Source organism: Tiliqua scincoides, chromosome 7 (genome assembly GCF_035046505.1).
Source record: "Tiliqua scincoides isolate rTilSci1 chromosome 7, rTilSci1.hap2, whole genome shotgun sequence".
In the NCBI taxonomy this organism is placed as follows: domain Eukaryota; kingdom Metazoa; phylum Chordata; class Lepidosauria; order Squamata; family Scincidae; genus Tiliqua; species Tiliqua scincoides.
The window spans coordinates 52,944,043-52,963,541 of NC_089827.1; the positions used below are offsets into that span (position 1 = coordinate 52,944,043).

General features: G+C 45.8%; 3 pseudogenes; 2 read left to right on the forward strand and 1 right to left on the reverse strand.

The window, feature by feature from the left end:
* Positions 1–2,945: 2,945 nt before the first annotated feature.
* Positions 2,946–3,063, reverse strand: LOC136658131 (5S ribosomal RNA; annotated as a pseudogene).
* Positions 3,064–8,988: 5,925 nt separating this feature from the next.
* Positions 8,989–9,108, forward strand: LOC136658066 (5S ribosomal RNA; annotated as a pseudogene).
* Positions 9,109–15,268: 6,160 nt separating this feature from the next.
* LOC136658158 (5S ribosomal RNA) lies at positions 15,269–15,387 on the forward strand (annotated as a pseudogene).
* The last annotated feature ends 4,112 nt before the right edge of the window (positions 15,388–19,499 follow it).

Here is a 19,499-nt window from a genome sequence, read left to right on the forward strand (position 1 = left end):
GGGTTCTCAAGGGAATCCTCCGATTCAGAAGAAAGGTGCACAGCAATGTCTTGGAGTTTTGTTTATAGGGGTGGTCTTAGCTAGTTTGTAATGCGATTGGCTCATAGTTTTTGTTCGCTCTTCTCTGAATTATGGTGACATGTGTGTGTGTCCTCTGTCCTCTAGGATTTTTTTTTTTGATGTATTGATTATCATTGTATATTTTTATATCATTGTTCTACAGCCCTGTTACCTACTCGTACCTGGAGTCTCTCTGTGAAATGGAAAGGCACAATGAAATCTTTACACAATTAATAACAGCATAGCATAAAATCAACAATATTCACTGGAATGTCAGAAGGACATGGCATACGCATGGGGGCACACCACTGTGGGATTGCTGCCAATGACAATATTTTCCTTCCTCCTGAAGCAAAAGGAGATTTTTGTACTCTGAAAGTTTCATCTACAGGATCTTCTGCTTCCTCTGGGCCTGTCTTTTGTTTCAGAGCCTTGCAGGGTAATGAACAGAAGAAGACACTTTCCAGCTAATGAGAGAGAGAGAGAGAGAGAGAGAGAGAGAGAGAGAGAGAGAGAGAGAGAGAGTCTGTGCAGTTGTGGGTTTAGGAAGGGGGCATTTCTCAGAGGTTTCTTCATCTAAGCGATTTTGAAAAGCCACTTCTCATAACACTGGACCAAAGAATAATTTGGTGGGTTATGTTTCTTTGGAGTTGATGATATTTTAGTGGCAGGACTCCTATTCTTTGCTTGAATTCTCCCTGCGCCCATTTATTTTAACTCGTGTAAGTACAGGCAGGTCTCTGTATCCATGGATCTTATACTCATGGATTCAGTTAACTGCTTCCTGTTAGTGTTGATCTAGGTTTTTTTTCAAGCATTCAGGCTGCTAGCAGCCTGCCTGAGCATCACCCTAAGCGTGAATAAAGCAAGAACATTTTTCACCGTGGTAAGCCTGAATGTGTGCATGGGGGGAGGGGCATGTGCGGGGGGTGTCTCCGGGGCCACAGACAGGATCCCCCCATATCTGAGGTTTCTTTAGCCATGGGGGGGACGACGACACACAGATCCCCTGTGGGTTTGGATCCACCTGTACTGTAGTTACTGCCAGGTTGAAACTCTCTGGGGATTTACCTTACTACTTTTTGAAGCATGTGTTTAATGTTCAGGTTTTAAACGTTGTGACCATCCTACAGCCTGGGGAAAAGGGCTGGAGAAGACATTTACATAAATGTATAGAAAAGAGTTGAATAGTGACAACGGACAGTGAATCTGAGGACGAATGAGGTTTTCAGATCTTTGCCTCACTAAGGGCCAAATCCTATCCTACTTTCCAGCCTTGGTGTAGTCGTGCCATTGGGGTGTGTGCTGCATCTTGTGGTGGGAAGGGTAGTAATGAAGGCTTCCACAAGGTAAGGGAACATTTGTTCCCTTGCCTTGAGGCTGCACAGCAGCTACACTGGTGCTGGAAAGTTGGATAGGATTGGGCCCTAAGTGACACAACCAGAACTCTCACAATTCATTGCTTGTGGGAGCTTTATACTGGATAACAGAAAAAGAGACAGCCTTAAAATACAGAGCCCATATTGCCTTTTCTTGCACGGCCATATAAGAGGAATAAAAAAAGAACAGCACAAAGCACTGTCTTAATAAAAAGCAACTGAGCAATCGGCAATAAGCTACTCAGCAAAATGTGCAATGTTGAAATCATCTGGTATTGTGAGTTAAGTGCTCTCCTGTATCCGGTGTCTGACAATCACTATGGGACTCTATCAGGCCTCCCTCCAAGCTGCTCAAATAGGCATCTGGTGTAATAGGAAAGTCAGTCCATTTATTATTATGGCAGGGCTGTGAGCATACATTTCACCGAACGGTGTGTGTGAGAGATAAACGAAGTCACAGATCCCATGTTGAGAAAGGATTGGGAAGCAAACTAGGAAACAATACATTGTATTAGGGATTTCTTTCAAAACCAAACAATAAAAGCCCCCCCAAAACTCAGCACCAACCTATTCTAAATGTAAACCAACACCCGGAAACTAAAACCTTCTGTTCTATCATTTGCTACTGCATTGACCATCATATCTGGGGAACTTGAGCCATGCTGGGGGGGGGGGGGACGACAACACTATAAACACAGAATAAACACACAACTTTAAAGATCCTGAGGAATAAAGGAAGAAAGTCAGAACAGAGGGACGCCTGTGCAGGGAAAGAACATTCACACAGTGGGGGTATTTCTGAGTACAAAGAAAGAAGAATCTGAGGGAAGCCACAGCTATGAGTATCATTAGCAGTGAGTTCTAGTGATCCTGTCTTGCCATCTCAGCCCCTGCACCTTTTTCTTCTTCCTTTTTTTTTCTTGAGCCATCAAACATGGGGTTTGATCCAGAGTATTAAAGCTTTCTCATTGTGTTGCCAGTTGAGGGGTCATAAAGTGACTAAATAATTAACTATATTTCCTCCCATGCAGACCGAGGGCATCGCGAAATGAGGTAAATTGCTGTTTATCTAATGGAAAGTTTGTTGGAGAATTTCAAGCATTCAGAACGTGGAGAACACAGGCAGCCTAATCTTATGGGCTGCGGGGCAGAGCATCCTGCAGGGCCAGGGCAGCTGCTAGAGTCTCCTCAATGTAAGGGAACAACTGTTCCCTTACCCTGTGTCAAATTCCGCTGGCCCCAATGGGTCTACTCAAATCTGTGTCAACTCTTTGGCTGTCACAAGTCCAGGTGGGCCCAAGGGAACATGTCAAATCCTGAAAGGAGGCACTGGCTATTGGTACCACAGTTGCTGCTGATATCCATCTCCTGCCCTCCTTGACAGCCCCCCCCCCCCAGTCACCACTGATCCCATCCTGATCCCCAGGCCTGATCCCTTCCCCTCCCTGCCCATGACCTACATGATCCCATGGCTGGCAACCTTCAGTCTCTAAAGACTATGGTATAAGCCTACAGCACCCGGTATTCCCAGGTGGTCTCCCATCCAAGTACTAACCAGGCCTGACCCTGCTTAGCTTCCAAGATCAGAGGAGATCAGGCATGTGCAGGGTAACACCCTGTTGCCAAATTACCCATAGTACCAGCAGTGGCTAGATGCTGCAGTGGCACATGCATTTGGTCACCAGCCATTTGTACTGGAAGCTGGACTAGATGGGCCTATGGCCTGATCCAGTGGGGCTGTTCTTATGTTCTTATGTACTGGTGACCCCATTGTGCATACAGTTGCCAGTCATGTGCGCTGGCAGCCTTGCTGCGCACACTGTCAGTGGAGCTGCAGTGCTAGCAACCTGGGCTTTCCATGAATGGAGTGCGAGTTCCATCAGCAGAAGGTCCATGTAGGATTGGATTGTAAGGAAGGGACTTATGGTAAGTAGCAAATGTCTGAACAAAATTACTTTTGATCTGCGAGGATTGTATTTATTCCTGATTATATCCATGACAGAGTCATGTGCCTTTCTTCCAAACATTCCCCAGACACAATAAAAATAAAAGATGATATAATTTTTCTTAGTATCACATTTCCAGCCTGCAGGAATACTAAAATTGTCATTAGATAGGGCTCATTTTCTAAAAGCTAGTTTTCATAATCCAAGCATCCCAAAGTACTTTACAATGCAAAGTGCTATACGATTCATAAAGAAATTATTGTGAATGCATTTTGGTGTGTCCAGGGGGGTGGGGGCGATTAGTCGCTTAGTGTTCAATGCTAATTTATTACTATCTGTCAGTGCCAGAATCCCTGTTATTTAGTGAGAAAGGAATTTTAGCCAGGATTCAGCTATGCTTTCTTACAACCCAACCCTGAGCTGCCCAGTGTGTGGGGCTGCATCATGCCAAAAATGGCTGCTGTGGTATCCTACATGCACTGGGCAGCTAGCGGTGGCTCCTTGGGAGAAGGGGACATTTCGGGGTGGGGGGAGGATGGGCGGCGGGCGTTCCCTGGGGTGCTTGGATTTGCACCACTTATTTCGGTGATGCAGATCTGAGTAGCCCCATTGGGGCTGCTGTGGCTCTACAAAGGGTAAGGGGGAAAGCCAAGTCTCAGACAGCCCGAAACTTGCCTTGGTGTAGGCCTGCCAGCCTGCGCTGTTGCAGTACAAATTAGGATTGCACTGTAACTTAACTAAGCTATTACTGAAGACTACATTCTGATGTCCCAGTCCTAGATCACTGGTCAATCAGGCACAGCCTCCGGTGACCAAGGGGTCTACCCAGATGATAGGCAGCCTTATCCTACCAAACATGCCACACGGCAATGCTGTAGCATTGGTGCAGCTTCTGCTACATCCCATGGAGGGTTTTCAGCTGCTGGAGAACTCATTCGGTAGGGGGACATTCGTTCCCTTACCCCAGGGTAAACCCCAGCAACCATTTAGGGGCAACTTGGACCTGTGTCACCTTAATCACTGGTGCAAGTCCACATTGCTCTGTGCAGGTGGAACAAGCTCGGGAAGGGACTCAGGATTCAGCATGCATCACTGCCACTGATCCTGCCTCCTCCAAGGCCGATCCACCCATTCCTGTGTCCCATCTCCTCCCCATTCAACCCACCTGTGCCCCATTCCCCCCTCTGCACTGGGTTTACCTGCTCCGGTGGGCTCCCCTGTGTTCACGAGCATGCTCAGAAAGACTCTGGCCTTCCTGGCAGCTCACCCAGTTGCAAATTTCTTGATGGCTGTTTTGCAGAAGCATGCAGCAACAGAACACGCATTCTGCCAGGTCTTTAAGAGGACTGGGCTGTAAGACTGTTTCAGTCTCAAAACCGAATTGAAAGTGATTCACAGCACAGTCCTATGCATGTCTACTGACAAAGCCCCATTGTGTTCAATATGGTTTACCCGAGGAAATTGTGTACAGGGTTGCAACCCATACTGATCAATGTAATCCATAAGAACATAAAAAGAGGCCCACAGGATCAGGTCAAAGGTTCATCTAGCCCAGCTTCTTGTATCTCACAGGAGCCCACCAGATGCCTCAGGGGGCATGCAAGACTACAAGATACCTGCATTTTGTTGCCATTCCCTTGCACCTGGCAGTCTGAGGTAGCCTACTTCTCAAACCAGGAGGTTACACATACCCATACCCATACCTGTGATGGACTTTTCTTCTAGAAATATGTCCAATCCCCTTTTAAGGCATCTAGGCCAGTCACCGCCGCCACATCCTGTGGCCAGGAGTTCCACAGACTAATTACATGGTATATATCCAGGTGAATCCAGGTAAAACTGAAGTTGAGTCATCGCTAGCTGCTCAACGTAGAGAGGGAAGTATGAAGCTATCTTGTCTTGAATCCTGAAACCTGTTTGAAAAATGTGCTCAGGGCTGAGAGCAAGGTGTTCCGGAAGCTGGCGTAAGAAAGATCTGCCTGTGTTGTTTTCATTAAGCTTTGATCCTCATGCATCTATGATGAGGGGAAAGGGATAGGGTTTTTCTTCCAGAAAATACGGCTTCTAGTAAAGTTTGAATGGCAGCTTTAAAAACAAATCAACCATTGTGCTCCGTTTAACCATTAGCGGCATTGCTGCAAACTCTTTGTTTAGTCTCCATCTGATGCAATGAGATATTCTGCTCAGGATGTGGCCCAAACCCCAGCACTGTTGCAAACACAGCTTTTTTTTTTTAACAGCAGATCTTCCTCGGCTGGCCATCTATCTGCCCTGTCAGCCTGGCGTACGTTCTGGATTAATGCACTTGATGAAAGAGATGGATCAGTTGTTAGAAAATGGCAGCTTTATTGGGCATCCGGTACCTCCAGGGAACCAAAGCGGATTGGCCGAGCGGCCGGTGTAATGTGTTTTCTCATCTGCCCTTCCTCAAGGTCATGGCTGGCTCATGGCAGCTGTAAAGATTCTGGACTCCGGTAATTTACCGTAACCCCCATTCTCCACACGTGTCAGTTGCTGCTCTTCCCACTGAAAGTTCTCTTGACTCCCGCCGAACTCTAGAGAGGGGAAGTGAGTGAAGGGGGCCTCATTATTTTAAATGGGGCTTGACAGAACCTAACAAAGAGCATAAAACAGAGCAATTTTCACAGGCAATCACACTAAGGCAGTTAAAGCAAGGCTGAGAACTCAATTACAGGCTATTACTGTCGGAGCTGTCTGTTCCTTTCCGGCACATGCTTAGTCTCTCTGGCCATTGGCTTCTTCGGCACACGTTCCAAACAGGCAAGGATTACTCACTTGATTCCTATCTGGGTGGTTAAATGGTGTCCATCAGCTCTTAGGATTCCCCCAAATGTGAGAAAGCACAGTGAAAGAAAAAGAACGGAAGCTTTAATGTGGATTGGATTAATGGTAGGTAAAATCAGAAGGCGAAACAGCAAATGTTCCCTTCAAGGGGTGCCTTACAAAGCTTCAGAGGTGGTGGCCTGAATGTCCTCGGTCTGGCTTCCGACAAGGCTGCTTCAGGCTCATTGAAGAGGACACATTTGTTCTGATGCTGTCACAAGAGGACAGGTGGCTCAGCTTGAAACCTCAGAAAATGGGGCATGGAGGCCATGCAGGATGAAACTGCAGAGCTAGAAGTAGAAGGCTGCTATAATCTTACAGCCGTGATCTACTTCTATTACATTGGGACTCCTCTGCAATCCCTCATTCTTTACCATTAATTACTGGATTTTGCATCGATTCCTATGCACAACCAGTTTGCCACAGCTCTCAGTTCCTTCCGCTCTTTGGTGTCTTTTCTATCCCATATGCTCAATGCACATGTGTGCATGGGGAAAGCACTGCAAGGAGCAATGTTGTGATTGCCCATACAGTCCTATTGGGATTTTGTAATTATTTTGACCCCTTTTGGGGCAGGGAATCCTTTTTAAAAAAATTTTCAGTTGCTAAGCCACTTCCGAAAACAACAGTAATGACAACAGCTGTATTGTCATTTTGATGATGATGATGATGATGATGATGATGATGATGATGATGATGATAATAATCCCATCTGGTTGTTGACATGCATCTTCATGAACCATTGGTGAAATTACAATCTATGGAAATATATGAATGACGCTACAATGTTATGCTGCATAATCTTGATTGCAATTCAACTGAACAGAGTTTGGCACAGAGGTCTATGGAGGTGGTCTAATTATTCCTGATTGTTCCATTTTGGGGTCAGCTGCAGTCTCAATCTAACTTTCAGCCTCAATTGGAAAAGCGCAGCAAAAGCCTGCTCTAATTGGTGGCCAGCTGCTCACAGCTTCATTTGGCTCATGTGGCAGGTGAGGACAGCCAGAGCTATGAAGCACAAGAGCCACACCCCCATTTGCACACATGATGGGGGGAGGGAGCCAATGAGGCGTGCAGCCCGGTACACACCATCTGGAGAGTTTTGGGGAAGTGGCTGAAGCAGACACCATCAGTACAGGTCATTTTGCAAGGGGGATTCACGCTCTACATTTTAGGAAGGAACTTTCCAGATGTGCATAGCACACTCCAGTAACGTCACAGTTGTTGCTCATTGGTTGGCTTGGGATCCAGAGGTCTCCTCTGCAGGCAGCTCTTTAGTTTCAGGAATTCTTCTCTTCATTTCTCCTGCCGTGAAACCACACTATATTCTCATAGTGAAAAAGCAAAGCCTTTCTCATCAAGCCTGGGACAGTTTGTCTGTCTGAAATAGAGTCCTGCAGATGCCGTGCTTATCATGATAAGTCCTTCCTGCATGCCAATATATACCACATGATCAAAGGGGTAATTTGGGAAGAGCCTGAGGAGTAGATGCCCTAGGTCCCACACCAGGGCGGTGCATGACTAACCCCAGGCTTGGCCCAGTCACCTCCAGCCTGAGTTTTCTGCAGAGGGCAGGACGCTGCTGTGGTTTGATGCACACCCTGCCCCTTTCCCTTTGGAGGCTGGCAGCCTGCAAAGAGAAAGGGACAGGGTGTGCGAGGCCACAGCAGCTAGTACCCTGCCCTCTGGGGAGAGCTCGGAAGACAAACCCCTAGCCCTGTTTGTGCTACATCAATCTGGTGCCTGAGAGGCTGGGGAAGGGAGCGGAATCACCTGTCTGCAGCAGGCTGATTGGAAGTGTCATCACGATGTCACATGACATTGTGATGTCACATGATGTCATGACTTCACTGCCCCAGGCACTGGGGCAGTACGTTACGGCCCTGCATATTATGGCCTTGATTTCAAGGGTTCTCAAACCATGCCCTAAAGCGCAAAGCACTTCCTTTGTTTCATTTGTTCCCTGGTAAGTTCCACTCTGTTTTGTGATATCCCCAAGTTACATTCATATATAAAACATTCTGCAGTGCCTTACAATCACGTCAGCCGAAGGCCTTTTAATGCAAACAGAACATACCACAAATACTGGAGAATTGGACATAGGGGGGAAGTAAAGTTTGCTACCCTCCTGATGTACATGAACAGAAACCTGCGTAAAAGACCCGTAAATATTTTCAGAGGAAATGGTTGCAGTGAAAAAGTTGTTCCAAACCACTGCTGATTTTGTATGGATATGGTCTTTTCTTATCCTTTGAATGAACATCACAGGGTATCTGGGATATCTGAAAGCTCTCTGAATTTACTTTCCCTTCATTGTGTCTTTTTGATCTCATTTTCTTAGATCCTTGAGTTAATAAATCCAAGGTGACGTTTTTCTGCCCCATCTAACCCATTGCAGGTGGGTGAGTCACAAGTTCCTTCAGCTTGTCAGATCAATGTATTTGCACATAAGTATGAGGCAGTTGTCCCTATAAAGATGCTTAGCTATGCTAGGGAGCAAGCAAGGCATAGCATTAGTTTTCAGAGAGTAAGGCATGATTGGCTAGTTGAGGAGAGCACCTGCATTTCCTCTGATGTGACCCTTGTATTGCTGCAGGCAATCACTCCATCTCCTCTCTATCGGATTCAAGCCCTGAAAGCTGGTACCTAGCTGAGGGAGTCTTCTCCTGAACAATTCTTTGGAGAAAAAGATGTGGAGCAAAGCCAAGATGCCAGGCGATATGCCAAATGGGATAGCAAAAGCCTTAATGAATGATTGTGTAGACAGCAACTGTTACCCTGCACATGCCTGATCTTGTCTGATCTCGGAAGCTAAGCAGGGTCAGGCCTGGTTAGTACTTGGATGGGAGACCGCCTGGGAATACTGGGTGCTGTAGGCTTATACCATAGTCTTCCGAGAATGAAGGTTGACAACCACCAGCTCAGGTAAGAACATAAGAACAGCCGCACTGGATCAGGCGATAGGCCCATCTAGTCCAGCTTCCTGCATCCCACAGCGGCCCACCAAATGCTCCAGGGAGCACACCAGATAAAGAGAACCTTCTCTAGGCTCTTATGTATCTTGTTGATGTGTGGTGTCTACTAGCTACTGACACACCCCACTGGAACCTAGCAAGGAGGATTGTGGTGGGGAGGGGTGCCAAGAGCATGCTGTTTGCTATGGGGATCTGATACTCATACTTAGCAGTCTGCATACTTATCTGTTGCTTGAAAATGCGTATTTGAAAATTAACATTTACAAAAACACCACAAGACTCCAATACTCTCTCCTCACATGGAAACTGACCCTGTAAAACAGGGATAGGCTGACTTCAGTCTTGAACTGGTTTTTTCCCCCCACTAAAATTCTCAGAGCCCACCAAATTATTTTAAATTTACAAAGTAACAGTGCCTGTTTGGGACTGAATGCTTAACCTGAATGCAGGCTGTGGTCTGCCCTTTACTTACCTCTTTTAAAAGCCTGTCCCTGAATTGTTTTGAAAGTCAACAAGGCAATAAACATAGATACAGAATTTTCTTCCTGAAATTCTCTAGACTGAACTCAATTCCTTCCAACAGGGCAAAACCGTAATATTGCTTAGTCAAGAGATCAAACCTTCTCCAGAGGTTTTTTTTTTATAAAGGTCAGGCCTTATCACATGGTCTGAAGTCAGTGTGACCTGGAGCACCGGCCTATGTCCTTGCCGTGGTGCTGTAGATGACTCTGTGGCCTAAGTAGCAGTACCACTTCCAAAGAGGTCACCACATGGCCAGAGCTTTGTGGTCTTGCATGGTCTTAATTCTTATCTGATGTACTCTAATGGTCCAGGTTCAAGAACCACTGTGAGTTTGAGTCCTGATTAATGGTCTACATCAGTGGTTCTCACACATTTAGCACCGGGACCCACTTTTTAGAATGAGAATCTGTCAGGACCCACCAGAAGTGGTGTCATGACTGGAAGTGACATCATCAAGCAGGAAAATTTTTAACAATCCTAGGCTGCAATCAGACCCACACTTACCCAGGAGTAAGTGCCATATACTATCATTGTTAAAAGCATATATAGCAGGGGTGCTCAATACGTCGATCGCGATCCACCGGTCGATTGCGAGGCAAAATGAGTCGATCGCAGGCTTCTCTCCCATCCACACATCCCTGGGAGTGAGCCCTGCCCTGGGAGTGATGCTCCCTGGGAGTGAGCTCCTGTCCACGCATCCCTGGGAGTGAGCCCCATTGACTCTACTGGGGCTGACTCATGAGTAGACCTGGAGAGGCAGGCTTCTCTCCCAACCATGCATCCCTGGGAGTGAGCCCCATTAACTCTACTGGGGATGACTTACCTTTCCCCTGTTTTTGCACTGGTATGTATGGAGATCTGCCCCCCCCCCAACTTCCATCTGTTGGTTCTGTGTGCAAGGAGTTTTGCACTGGTCTTGCTGTGATGTCTATATAGAGATCTTCCCTCCCCCACACCTTTCCCCTGTTTTTGCACTGGTATGTATGGAGATCTGCCCCTCCCCCACTTCCATCTGTTGGTTCTGTGTGCAAGGAGTTTTGCACTGGTCTTGCTGTGATGTCTATATAGAGATCTTCCCTCCCCCACACCTTTCCCCTGTTTTTGCACTGGTATGTATGGAGATCTGCCCCCCCCCCCAACTTCCATCTGTTGGTTCTGTGTGCAAGGAGTTTTGCACTGGTCTTGCTGTGATGTCTATATAGAGATCTTCCCTCCCCCACACCTTTCCCCTGTTTTTGCACTGCTCTGTATGGAGATCTGCCCCCCCCCCCTTGTATTGGAATCGAGGAAGATGTGGTGAGGAGGTAGATGTGGTGTCAGCAGTGGCGCCTTTAAGGGTAAGGCCTGGGCATCCAGCAGAGTGTGCTGCACAGCTGCAGCCACTTGAAGGCAATAGGGCCCTCAGGGATATAAGAGCACCTGAGGCAGGAAGGGCTCCACTTATTTATGTGAGTCAGCCTTTTCCTACTTGAAGATCATTAAGTCCAAGTACTATTCCACCATGACTGATGAACATTTGGAAGTGTACTTGAGGCTGGCTGTCAGCAGCTACTGTCCGGACTATGCATCCTTGGCTGATTCACTTCAGTGCAAGTCATCAAAGTAAACTCAAGTAATTACAAAAAATGTTTATAGTTAATTATGTTGTGTTGTGCAATATTGGCTCATGTGGTTATGCAAGGTACACCAACATACATTGTACACATAAATGTTAAATGTTATGATGGCGCGAACATTGTAAAAAAACTCTGGTAGATCTCCAGGCCTTGCTGGGTTTCAAAGTAGCTCTAGAGCCAAAAAAGTGTGAGCACCCCTGATATATAGAGTAGCCAGTTAAAACTACAGACCTGTGATTTCCCCAAATGCAGTCACATATCATGGTAGCATCAAGTTTAATATATTAAAAATAAGATATTGAAATGAATGGGGACCCACCTGAAATTGGCTCATGACCCACCTAGTGGGTCCCAACCCACAGTTTGAGAAACACTGGTCTACATGATTCATACAGATGAATGACAAAATGTTGTCATTTTGTGAGAGACAAAATGATGCTGCCATTGGTCTTTGCATGATCTTTTGGTGCTCGTAACTGGGAGAATTATGGGTCTTCCTTTTGCTTTAGTCACTCTTTGCTTGGCTGCGTAGCCAGACACCAACAGGAGAGGAGGAGAATAGCTGATGACAGTGACTGGGGAGCTGTTTGGCCCATCCTGCCTGCTTGCTCAATGCACTCTCTCTGAGTGGCAGGAAGCCAAGAGCTTTCCATGGGCAGCAGCTCTGAATGTTATTACCCAGGCTGATTCCAAGACCTGAAGGCATCCTGGACAAAAGAAGAGAGACAATAATTATGTATTTCAATTAGAGTGACACACTGAGGCAAATCTTGGTCTCTGTGGGAAATCACAGCTCTGAATTTAAAGGCAAATTTTGGCCTAATACCAGAGGTTGTAATTGGAGATGGAGCAAAGGATGGTTCTCTTCCCCTCCCCATTGTATTTCTTCCATCTAATTCATCCCTTTTGTCTCGTTTTCCATGCAGTCTTCTTCCCCTGTGTGTTCTTATTCTGATGTCACTTCCTCTTCTTTTCCCCTTGCTGTCTTTTCCATCTCTTCCCCACCTTAAGAGATGTGCATCTTCCACTCCATTCCTATGTGGCTAAAGTGCCTCTTTGAGTTCTTAACAGGGATTTTATGGGTCTTATATAAAAGATTAGATAAACCACCCTTGTAGTTATCCTTCTTATTTATGAAGCCCTCTCATACCTGATATGGGGGGGGGGGGTAATTTCTTTAGGGCTACTTCTCCAGTTTCCAATTTGATTTGCAGAGTAGTGCGCTTCCCTCATTCTTCGCAGATGATATTTTTTGTGACTGGATTGCCACAGTAAGCAGCTAGGATTGCTCATCTATCTATCTATCTATCTATCTATCTATCTATCTATCTATCTATCTATCTATCTATCTATCTATCTATCTATCTATCTATCTATCTATCTATCGGGCTTGTCGTTTAATATTTACAAACTGAAGCCAGAAGAATTGGTTTGAGATTCTATTCCCCCCCCCTCCAAATGTGTTTAATCTCTAGTCTTCAATTAATCACAAGTAGCGTCCCCTGCAGTCTGCAAGGACCCATGTATAGTGGTGATAAAAGATTTTAACCACTGCATTTACCTTTGAAAAACACAGGACATTTTCTGGTTCAAAAATTCTTCTTTCTATCCAGAACAGGATGGTAATTTTCCAGACTGCCTTAGAAGCCATATGGAGGCCCCTCCATGTTTAGAAGAGCTTTTGCTGTGAATTTTTTTATCTGGGCTTTCACTTCTCATTTTGCTTTCTACTTAAGAGGGCCATGAGTTTCTCCTGCTCTTCTTACATCACTCAATGCAAATTAAAGTAGCCCCAGGTAGTACAGACCATCCCAAGGCTGAATTGGCTTTTCTGGTTTAAATTACCTTAATTTATATTCATCCCCTCCCCAAATTATAACCTTTAGGGATGCAATTCCTCATTCTTGGTCGTCAGTCCACATGTAAAATTGGCTTTGGTTTGATTTGATCAGTAAAAGTTGTCCAATAAAAGGAGTGAAGATATTTAATTTCCTACTTTAGGCCTAACCTAACTTTGAACAACTTTATTTCAGAACTTCACCCTTGGACTGCCTCTCACTCCTTCATGATAAATGACCTTGTTTGGGGAATGAAAAAAAAGGGTTGGAAATGACTGTGTTATAAACATTAGAAAACTGCCTGCTGAACATACAACATCCATTACCTCCCTTGCTAATTTAAGATTACACCCCAAATGTGATTAATGCTACTAGGTGAAGCAATTTGTTAGTGCTCTCAGAGAAATTATACGTGGAAAAGATCTATAGTGACTAATTTCTTGAAAATATCCAAAACCAAAGGATTCTTTCCTGTTACAGACAGAAACATGTGGTAGTGGAGATAAATTATGGGAAAGGTAGCCTTTAAACATCAAATGTAAGATGTGTTAGAAGGATGGAGGACTTGTACTATTTACTACCAAATCCTATACCAGGGGTGTCCAAACATTTTGGCAGGAGGGCTACATCATCTCTCTGACACTGTGTCAGTGGTCAGGGAAAAAAGAATTAATTTACAATTCAAATTTGAATAATTTTACATAAATGAATATATTAGAGATGGAACTTATATGAATGAATGAAGGTCTTACAATAGTTTAAGGCCTATAAAAGGCCTTGCACAAAGCAAGGCCTGCCTTTCCATCACTGCCATTGCTGCATCACAGATGTGAAATAGCAAGCAGTGGAGGGAGCCCTCATCCCACAGCTCATGCAAGAGATTGAACAGTCACCCTCATGCTGACAGCAGTTGTGTTGGGCCAACATGGGCTCTAGCAAGTCTCTGGAGGGCCAGAGGCTCATTGGAGACTAAGGGCTCCCTGCGGGCCAGACTGGGAGTGAGGGCCGCAAGTGGCCCCCGGGCTGGGGCATGGGCACCCCTATCCTATACCATTGGCACCAATGCTGATGAAGCACATGTGGTGATGGAGGCACCTAGCAGGAGGTATGTTTTGTGGTATTTGTGCCCTGGACAATTGTATTCTGGTCAAATGTGTTCTGGGTCATTGGTGCCCCTGGACATTTGCAGTCTGGTTTTTTAATGTCCTGGTTATTTGCATCCCACTATAACTGGGTGACAAACAAACTTTTACTGGGAAATAAACCGCACGTTATATATACAAAGTTGTTTATCCCAGTCCTAACCTTAAGTCACTGAATGCAGATGTCCAATGGATTCATTTGACCCAGATGCAGTTGTCCAGGATGCAAAGGTCCTATCACTACTTTTTACTCCTATGCCCTGGTATACTGCTTGATCACCTATGGATCACCTTGGACATATATCAGCCATTTTGCTGTCATATGTCCAAGGAGAGAAAAGGGGTGGGGTGGCTTCAGAAAGAGGGGATAAGACCTGGTGCACAGCAGTGCCATTTTCTTCCTTCCACCTGAGTCCTCCTTAATCCTCCTTCCATTCCCTGCCATGACATACTTCTGCCAACTTCCTCTGCCAATGGAGACCTCTGGAGCCACCATGCCCATTTATAACAGTGGCCCAGAATATGTGGCAGCAGCCTGGCTTTTGCCTGCAGGAAAGCGCCCTGCGGTGCTGGAACACAAATTCTGGCAGCACAGGGTGACCATAGAATGGGGCCCTTTGTCTCCCAAACACATACTGAGGCACCAAGTTTGAGGAGCAACCTTAATTGTTGCCTTGGCTTCTCCCCTTGGCACCTGCACTAATGGGAAGAGGTAACCGTCCCTCTTTGTCTCATGCTCCCAGAAATGAACCAAAAATGCCTGCACCCACAATCCTCTTGGGGGAGTATTGGTAATGTAATGTAACCCCATTTTAAAGTTCTCTAAGCCTTGTGGCCATCATCGCAACTAGGGTGGCGGATTCCAGAAATGGATTTAACTTTGCTTGAGACAAGGCTTTTTTTCCTGTATTTTCTTATTATAGTTTGAAAGAAGGGATAAGGGGGTGCCCACAGCTCCTCACCTTCATTACACTCCGATCTCATTTGATCTTGGAAGCTAAGCAGGGTCAGGCCTGGTTAGTACTTGGATGGGAGACCGCCTGGGAATACCGGGTGCTATAGGCTTATACCATAGTCTTTCAAGGCTGAAGGTTGCCAACCAACCATCCAGCACATGTATAGCGCTGTAGACTATTCAAGGAAATGCGTGTACAGTATGTTATCTTCCTGAAATCCTCACAACAATGTCAGATGGTGGGTCGGTATTATGATCCCCGTCTTTTAGGCGAGAGACCAAGACTGAGAGTGAATCAATAACAGAAGCAAGAGAAGCAGCTGTGTGGTCTGTGTGGGGAGGGGGGAGGCTTTCTTAACCCATTGTTCTGTATTAACCCTATGTAGGCATTAGGAGTGCACATTCATTTGGGAAAACGTTTGGTTGCCTTTTCATTTATTCCGCAGTGCATTGCTATAGCCCTGGGGAAGAACTGCAAATCCCAAAAGCCATTGCTGACTTCCTCTGAGAAGCTGTCATGCACTTCTCGGTGCCATGCACAGTTGTTTAAACCACGCACAGCACAGCTGTTTCCTCTCTTTTTCTGGCATGCCAGAGCACACTCCAGCAGCAGCGCAGAGAGAAAGACGAGAGAACACCCTTTGTCCTCCCCACTTAGACTCTGCTACTGCTGTTTCTCTGTTGCCAAGACCGATCAGGAGAGGGTGGCAGGCTGATGGATGGGGGCTCGGAGAATCGCTCTGAATTCTCAGGTCTCAGAAAGTTCATTTCTCTTTTTCAAATGATAACTCTGAGCCCCAGGGATTATTTTCCAAGCTCAAACCCAGTGAAATTCTCTTTGGAATTGGGATTCAATCATGAAGATGAATGGAATTCCAAAATAAACATAAATTACTGCACATCCCTCGCAAACATCGTATATTCCAACTGTCCCTGTTCATAGTCTCACTTTCTGGCACCTGTCCTGGGTAAATCATTCTCCCCAGTTGCTCTTTTGGTCGAGATTTGTGGAATGTCTTTATTTCTCCCCCCACCCCCAGTGTGAATTGGCAGAATTGTCATCTTTCAGGATTCATCTCCTCTTCGCATAGATCTCCTCAAAGTTAAATCAGAGTGATGGTGGTGGATGCACTTTGAGTGTCATACACACACATATTATTGCATGCATATGGGCAAAATAAATTAATGAAGTACTGCTTACTGCTTCCCTTCCATAATTGCCAATCAAGATCGCAAGCGTAGCCGCATGTAAAAATAACAGTCTGATGGCATCTAAAAAAAAACAACACACACACACTACCAGATTTATTGTGGCATAAGCTTTTTGTGAACTAGAGCTCACTCCATCAGATGCACAATAAATCTGTTAGTCTTTAAGATGTTGCAAGACTTTGTTGTTTCCAGTGCAACTAACAGAACTGCCCCTCTGGAATTTGCTGCTGAAATTTGTTTGAGTTTTTGAGCTGTAGCTATTTTGTAAGAACAACCAGAGCTATTATGGGATGAAATATTCTTCTTTCTGTGTGTGTGTGTGGACACAGTTATTGGTAACATATCCTTTTTCAGACTAGTGCAGATCATTGAAGAGTTTAAGAACAACCAAGAGAGCAGGACAAAGAGCAGTGATCTATAGTGTGAGGATATGGGTATTAAGAATGTCCTTTATCTACCCCCCCCCCCAAACAAAAAAGACATTTATATGGTAAGCTATGTGACTTGGACTATCCAGCTCCAAGCTGCAACACTGCAAAATGAGGTGTTGGCAAAATGAGGGCAAGCTCAGTTCAAGAGATCAGGATCTTGGTTAGCTCCCAGTGGAATGGGTATCAGAGGCTGGTCTCAAGGCCACTCTGTGCAGCAATTAACAGCACAGTCCTATGCACATCTATTCAGAAGTAAATTCCCTTGCGTTCAAGGGGACTTAGGGCCCAATCCTATCCAACTTTCCAGTACCAATGCAGCTGCACTGCAGCCCCAAGGTAGGGGAACAAATGTTCCCTTATCTTGAGGAGACCTTTGTGACTGTCCCCCCAGTGCAAGATGGTGGCAACACCTGCTCCATTGGAATGGCTCTATCAATGCTGGAATTGGGTCTTTAGTTCCAGGAAAAGTATGTATGGAATTGCAGCCTTAGGATATGGCTCCAGTAGTTGTTAGAGCCGGCTGAGTTTATAACCCTGAAACCAGAATACCCCTTTCTAGCTGCAGGAGTGCTTGTCCCCTGCCCTGCTGTTGCACAATAATAATAATAATAATAATAAATAATAAACTTTATTTTTATCCCACCCTTCTCCCCAAAGGGACCCAGGGCGGCTTACAACATATTAAAAAAAACAAATTAAAACATAATTTAACAGATAAAAACATATTAAAAACACATTAAGAGAAACAATAAAAACAGTAATCAGATAAAAGTCAGAATAAAAAGAGCGTAAAACAGCAGTTCAAGGAGGAATCACGCCTGTAAAAAACTAAAAGATGTATAAAAGATGTTAAAAAGGCCATAGAATCAGAAGGCTTGTGTAAACAACAAGGTCTTCAGGCCTCGCCGAAAGGTCTCGAGGGAGGGAGCCATTCTCAAGTCAAGGGGAAGGGAGTTCCATAACATTGGTGCCACTACTGAGAAGGCCCTATTGTCCCTAGACAAGTCAAGGGAGTCGATCTCAGCATGCAACTGGGTGCTTTGAGTGAGGGGACAAGGCTTCATGACCCTTACTGTGGACCCACCTTTGTCTTCATTCAGTGCATCTCTTGTCCTTGACTCCACCCAGGGAGCAGACTTAGATTAACTGGTTGCTTTTGGGAGCCCTGTAGGAAATTTTTGCTGCCCACCTTGATTGATGGATTTTTTCACCTATCCCAGACTGCTGGTTTCCCTGTAGCTAAAGCAGCCACAACTAGCAGGTATGGGGTGGGCCAGGAGTAGGAGTAGGGATTTTGATCTGCACCCTGAGGTAACCAGGGATGGGGGGGACCAACACCAATGCGTAGATGCTGCCTGGCTCAGGGATGCTGGAGATCTCTCAGCCTTGGATCAAAATCCTGCATAACTGATTGGTCCAGACTTATGGCTGGGCAATCGGGTGATGGATCGAAATCCTACCATCCAATTGCCCTTTAGTTAATGTTTCAATTGCACCAATCATGGGTAGTCTGGGCAGAGCTAAAGGCTATAAAAGCCAGGGGTGTTTGCCTTGTGTCAGATTCATTACCAGGTCCTGTTCTGAAGATGCAATAAACATATTAAGCTGTTACCTCTATGCCTTCCTTTATTTCGCATGGACCCACTATATAACACTGGCGACGAGGATGGGATTTGATTCTTCCATGCTTAACAACGCTCGAACCAAAAGCTGCTGAGCTGCCACGATGACCTCCCGAGGTCACATCGAGGAATTGGATCCAGCATCCCCGGAGCTATGGGACACTTATGCAGAACGTCTTGAGTTCTTCCTTGAAGCCAACGCCATCAAAGATGCCGCCCTAAAGCGGGCCACCTTGCTCAGCGTCTGTGGCTCTGCCACTTTTGAAATCTCCCAAAATCTCGTGGCACCAGCAGAATTAAGGGCTACCAGTTATAAGGACATTGTGGCCCTCCTGAAGAATCACTTCTCGCCCCAGCCGTCCCGTATTGCATGCTGCCATGCCTTCTACAAGCGAGATCAGGCTGCCAGTGAGTCTGTTCCAGCTTGCGTGTCTGTGTTTCGTCATCTTGCACGAAGATGTGAATTCCGAGACCTGGAAGAAATGCTTCTCGACGGTTTGTATGCGGCCTCCAGGATGAAAGGATTCAGAGGAAGCTCTTCGGGAAGGAAGAGCTGACCTTTCAAGAGGCTGTCAAGGAGGCGCTGGCGTTTGCAAAAGCAGAAGAAGCAGCAAGGGAGATTTGTGCCTCTCGCAGCCCAGTCACAACTCGGAAAGATGAGGCAGTCCACCATGAGGACACGGCCTCAGCTCGTTTGGAAGAAGAGGAGGTGCTACGAATTAATTGAGGTATGTTGAGACGCAATGATCGCCAGGAACCACAAGCATCTAGACCCAGGGCCCTGCAAGCCTCCGAGGTCTCCAGCTGGGGCCCTTGTGCCAGCTGCGGGGAACCGCATGAACATCGGAGTTGCCGGTTCTGTGATGTGATGTGTTGGGCATGTGGAAAGAGGAGCCATATTGACCGCGTTTGTCACAGTAAGCCTTCTCAGGCTTGGAGCCAGAAACGTCTTCAGGG